The sequence below is a fragment of the Symphodus melops genome (assembly GCF_947650265.1).
Source record: "Symphodus melops genome assembly, chromosome: 14".
In the NCBI taxonomy this organism is placed as follows: Eukaryota; Metazoa; Chordata; class Actinopteri; order Labriformes; family Labridae; genus Symphodus; species Symphodus melops.
In genome coordinates this window covers 13145816-13151815 of record NC_136704.1, presented here as the reverse complement: position 1 = coordinate 13151815, position 6000 = coordinate 13145816, and positions in this window count along the sequence as shown.

Genomic DNA, 6000 nt, shown 5'->3' with positions numbered 1-6000 from the left:
CTGTAAAGGTGGGTGTTATTATGACACGAACATGACAAGTCATACATCAGAATTATCGCTGGTAAAATTAACGGCGCTGCAATGAAACACAAGCGTTCAAAATTCAATAATATATGACACTACTTCTGCTTTATGTTTGTTCCCGTTTGTTTGTACGACAACCTTTTATTACAAATAGTGTCGCAGTCACAGCAGCTCCTGCCTGTCGCTGGGTTTTTCCTTGTTTTATGCTTTTTCCCCCCTTTTTTTCCCTAAGCCTGGTCTTTTTTGTGGATTAAATACCATAATCATCTGCCACAAGATGGACTAAACCTCTGTTTTTTTCTGCTGTTATACACTCTGCTGGCTACATCTGTGACTGAGGAGGTTATTCCTTGAATAAAAGCTCCTCTTTCTTCTTCAGAAAAAGCTTCTAAATGCATTCACCTTTTTGCCTTGGCACGGTTTAGATGTCAATATTGGAAATAGCTTCTGGTGCTTAAATGCCAATTCAAATCCATGGAAAGTGGCAACTAAAGATCTCTGTCTCCCATCTCTGTTGAGACTGAATCTTATTTGTGACATTAAGGAAAAGGTCTTTCAATATCAGCCATTCATTGATCACAATCAGATTTGTATGCCCCGGACATTAGCTTGTGTGTGTGTATGTTGTGTGTATGAGTGGGTGAAACAGAGCGTGCATTTGAGGTTAATGTGTAAGAGTCATTATGAACACATTTTCTATTTATCTTTGATTGCAAAGCATCATAGGAGTACCAGACAGATTCATTTGTATTGACATTTCACAGGATTCTGAAAAGTCGAAGACGTCTTTCAGAGATGCTAGCCTAATGCTTAAAAAACACAACTGTGTGTTGTGATTCACAGGAGTGGTGTACTAATACCACCAAAAGCAGTGTTTTGTGTTATTTGTTCAGCATTTACAAATCATCTACACCTATTTGACTGTATCCATCATTTATCAATGTATACCTAATAGCACACTCTGACCTAGAAAAACAGAGTGAACACACTCTCCTTCACATTGGAAATAAATGATTGTTCGAGCACTTCCCAATCATGTAACAAAACACTGGACATACTGCAAGACACCATTACCTTTTTACAGATCACAAGAAGCCTCCATATGAAAGGTCCCATAACTATAAATCATTCAAGGCAAGGCCAGTATGAATGGTGTTGGCTGCCCGTCAGATGCTTTGTGGACAAGGACCATGTGAGGGCCAACTCTAAGAGAGGATGTTATGGAGTTAAGGCCAAAGAGAGCTCAAAGTGTGTACAATAATGTGAGATACATCATCTAAATAATGTTTGACAAATAGTTTAAGTCACGAGCAGATCTGAGTGTGACCCTGTGGGGAATAGTAGTTCGTCAACCCTTTGTGTTGCCCGTCAACACAAAGGGCAGGGAAGAAGATTAAATCAAGATGGAGGTAGGAAGGAGGAGAAGAAAAGATCTAGACTTGGTAAACACAAGAGTTGATGAAAAGGTTTAAGGTTTTGGGTTTCACTGTAACTAATTACCCACATAAAATGTACTACACTGGGCTATGGCTGTACAATTAATCTCAATTCCGATGTGATTATAATATTTGCATGTGAAATGTAAAGAAAAAATAAACCTTCCTTTACTATGCATTTACATCAGCAAGATAACACTTGACAGATGGATCATACGGATACCTGGATACATGAGCCATGATTTTACAAAGCATCAGCCAGTTGCTCCACACAGAAAATTTAAAAAACACTGTTGTAAAACATTCAATTTTTTCTACTTCCTCGAATGCCTTATGGTGCAATTTTAATTATTTTTTAACTATACAACTATTTTTGTCTTCCAATGAAATTAAAACCTTGAGCCACAGTACACTGGACTAGATTAAAGGTCTTTAATCAAGTCTGAGATGCCTTTGGATCAAATTTAGAATTTACCATGACCTGGATTACTTGTGCAGCTGATTGCTTTGGATGAAGTTTACAATATGTGACAATTTGTGATTTGATGAACATGGTCTCAGATTTGTAGTTCTATAAATGTTCCTGTCTATCCAAATAAAATAATCTTCCACTAAAATTCGAAGTCTTTTTAAATGTAATTGGCTCTAGAAAGTTATTAGTCTGCAACTCTATGTGGGATAATTCCTTCAAACTACTTAACTCCCAGCATCCCAAACTCAATCAGACTTCACTGTATTCAATAAAAAGAGGGCATTCAATGACAGGTGTGCAGTTTAAAATAAAACTGCAAGCTTTCTGTGAAATTATCACTTTGGGATCATGGACAGCCATAAAAACCTACATGACTAGAAAGATCAAAAGTAGAATATGAATCAAATGAAGAATCCAAAACCAAAGCAAAAACAAACGACATTTCCAAATTTTAAAAGGCTGCATGAGTTACAGGTTTTAATAATCTTCTGTAGCCTACATATACACAACCTGACTGCTCATTATACAAACTGTGACTATTCCTGTTATACAGACACCAATCCAAGAAATTATATTGACACTTGATGTTCTCTATATACAGAGTGTATGCTCCATAACATCAACTGCATTCGTCCATCAGTCAAAAGTTGCACATCTGTGACACTTTTTAGGTTTTAATGACACGGGCAATTCAACAAGCTAATACCAATAAGAAGTCCTTTTTTTCTAATTTAATCTTTATTTATTCTAACTTTAATAAGGACAAGGTGCTAACAAAAATATTACCCTTGCAATAACAAAGCCAAATTTGAAATTGGTCAAACAGCTAATAACCTTGGTGGAGAGATAAAAGCTGCCAAACACATTGGGCCAATCCTGTGAACTCAAAGATACGAGTGGAGTTTAATGATGGTGAAAGGAAGGAGAAACAAAGAAAGACTCTACAGAAGCGTGAGAAAAATACAGAATTTATAAGCCAGTAACACTTTTTACCTCCAAATCATGCAGACAGATGCAGGATTTGTCTCCATTTAAACAACAGTGTCATTGAAAAGAAGAAAGCTGGATTGTGTAGTCTCACTAATTGCCTTAGTGGAATAACGTTAATAACCGCCTCTGCTTCTCCAGCACCTCCTCTCTAATTACTGAGGGACTGATAAGAACTAAGATCTTGGTGTTAAAAGAAAGCTGCTGCAATTTTTTTTCTTTTGTTTTAGGAAAGTTTCTCTTTGTCATTTATGTTGTCGAATGAAATCACTGCATAGTACAAAAACCCACTCCAAGTGCATTTTGCATAAGCTGTCACACAGGTCAACTCTCATAAACTACAGCTACATCGATAATCCCCACGGTGTAAATACTGTTCCAAGTTGGTTATCACGGGGTGAAGCCATAGACACACAGAGTTGTCTTTATAGAAACAAGAGTGTCCTGTTTTTTTTTTTAAATCAGATTTCTAGTATCCTGTTTTTGTGTTTGTAAAACATTATACAGTAGATTATTTTTTAGAAACAAGGAAAAGCTGTGGCATGTGAACGTCTTACTGTACTCTGACAACTGTGGACTTTACTTGCGCAGAAGGGGCCTCAGCCAAGTCATGTTTCAACAAAACAAAGAGGCAGTGGCAACAAGAGCATCTGACTTCTGGAGCGTCATCAACTGAGTTATCAGAAGCTGGGAGATCATAAAATGCAGAGCCTCTATGCACATGGAAACCCTAGTCTGATCAAAACCTGGATATGGCTAAGTTGGATACTTAAGTCCATGTAAATGCATTCACTGTTTGTTTTTCAGTGTGTGTTTGTGCACGCTGAAGCTTTTGCCAAAGTCATTGTTTGCCAATTGGTCAATTAAGTCTGGAACTGACAAACATTTGGAAGTGGCGCAAAGGGAAAAGTGTAACAGTGTGTGTTAGCAGCAGTCAGCCAAATGAAAGCCAGCAGCATCCATCTCTGTGATGGATGTTCTCTGTCTAATTTAAGGGACCAGGCAGGTTGGAGAAGCATGTTTTTTTCTGAATGTCTGTATCGCGCTTCTCTAGCCTTCTGACTATTCAGCGCTTTTACAACGCAATGTCAGACCTACCCATTCAAACAGTGATGGCAGAGGTTGATATGTAGTCAGACCAGACGATAAGAAGTTACCGATTCCATTTATACACATTCATAAGTCACCTAAAAATCAGCAGTAACAATTCTGGTTTCAGTGTCTTACCCAAGGATACATTGACACAGCTGGAGCTGAGCATTGAACCCCTGACTTTCCTGTAAAATGACTAAGACTACCAAATGAGCCACAGTTGCCCCATATAAAATTAAACCATACATCCTCTTAAAACATATTACATATAAACAATTTCCCCCCTATTCCATTACTTGCACAACATTTCTGCATTTCACTGTAAATTCAACTAGAAGTGAATCAACAGTTGTTCCATGTGTTTTTTTTCCTTAAAAATTAAAAAGTCCTGAAAATGGAAGGTGTAGCATCTCTCCCTGGAGCATCCCTCCCTCTCTTTTTCTCTTTAAAATAGCTCTTCATTGTCATCTTGTAAGTACAGGTATCACCTGTTTTTCAACCATCAGACACCTTCCTCAGCCCACTACGGATCCTCCACTGCTCCCTATGACACTTCGGTCAGAGCTGTTCACCAAGTTTCACTGAACTCATGCTGGAACACATACAAGGGTACAGTGGACCCTTTACACAATGTCCTCCTTTAAAGTTAGTAAAGACTTTTTCTATTACCCTGATCAGTACTATTTTATAATGTGACAATGATGCTGCGTTAACACTTCTCAAGCAATATTTCAAAAAAGTATTATTGATTAAAAGCTAAGCGAAAGTGTTCCTATGGTGGTGGGGTCATAAGAGGTCATGTGGTAGGGCAGTTTGCACATACAGAGCCAGGGTGTGTGCAGTTTAGCTGCTGAGGACCATCTGGAGTATATAACTTATAAGTAGGTTTAAAGCATGGAGATTAATATGTCTATAGGTCCTGACATACCAAGCAGCCTGCAGCGTTGGCATGCAACACCTTTTTTCTTGGCCCGAAAAGTTGCACTGGAACACACTGCAAAAACTACAGCCGACAGCCAACCACCACATCCGTTCTGCGTGCGTATGAGATGCAATAAGTCTCCATGCCAGCAGGCGGCGGTAATCGTCATTCCTAAAAGGTCACACCAGAAGAGGACCAAGAAGAATGCGGATAAATAAACTGTTATGAAACAAGATCTCCATTTTCTCAGCGCTATCTCTCATCACTCGTATTAAGTAGCCTACTACTCATCGAAAATGGCGATGGCGTTGTCAGCCTGGTTTTTTCTTCTCGTGCAGTGATTCACTTATCTGAACAGCCAATCAGAGAGACTGGTGAGAGGATGCATCATTTTGGTTGAGAGAACAAGAATGCCAAAGTCGCTGTGATTGACAATACAAGACTCGACTTGATGTGACAGCACATTTTGTGCTTCAGTATGAAGAGAGACATCTTTTATGCGTCTTCATCCGGCCTCTCAATCTTTGCCATCTGTACTCCTCTCTCTTTTTTTTTTTTTTTTTTGTCTCGTGCTCCCCTAAGTTGTTTCTCTTCACTGCTCATCTTCGTCACACGAGAACTGAGAGCATAATCATGCAATCTGAATGCATTATCTGCCAATTTCCCTGTACATGGTGCACCATGTAAAAGCTGACTCAGCAGCTCCTTTTATTTGAATGGCTTGCTGATTTTCTCCTACCGTTACAATCAACCCATTAAATCCAGCTCTCACCAAGGCCTGTGTGTGTACGTTGTTGGAGATAAGGCTGAGTCATACACATAAGACCTAAAAAAAAAAAAACGTCCTTGTTGCAGAGTTTGGAAAAGGACACCTGCACAGACGCAATCAAGATAGCTTCCATTGTTCTTTTTATTTAAAGTTTGTTCACAAATGAAAATTAAGTTGCTTTTACATGGTTCGACGAGCGATTTGAGAAACCAATAAGCAGGGAGACATTATTTAAAGCTAAATCATACATGACTGCTGATGGATTTCGGGTTGGCTTTATGATATTCCACCACGTTTG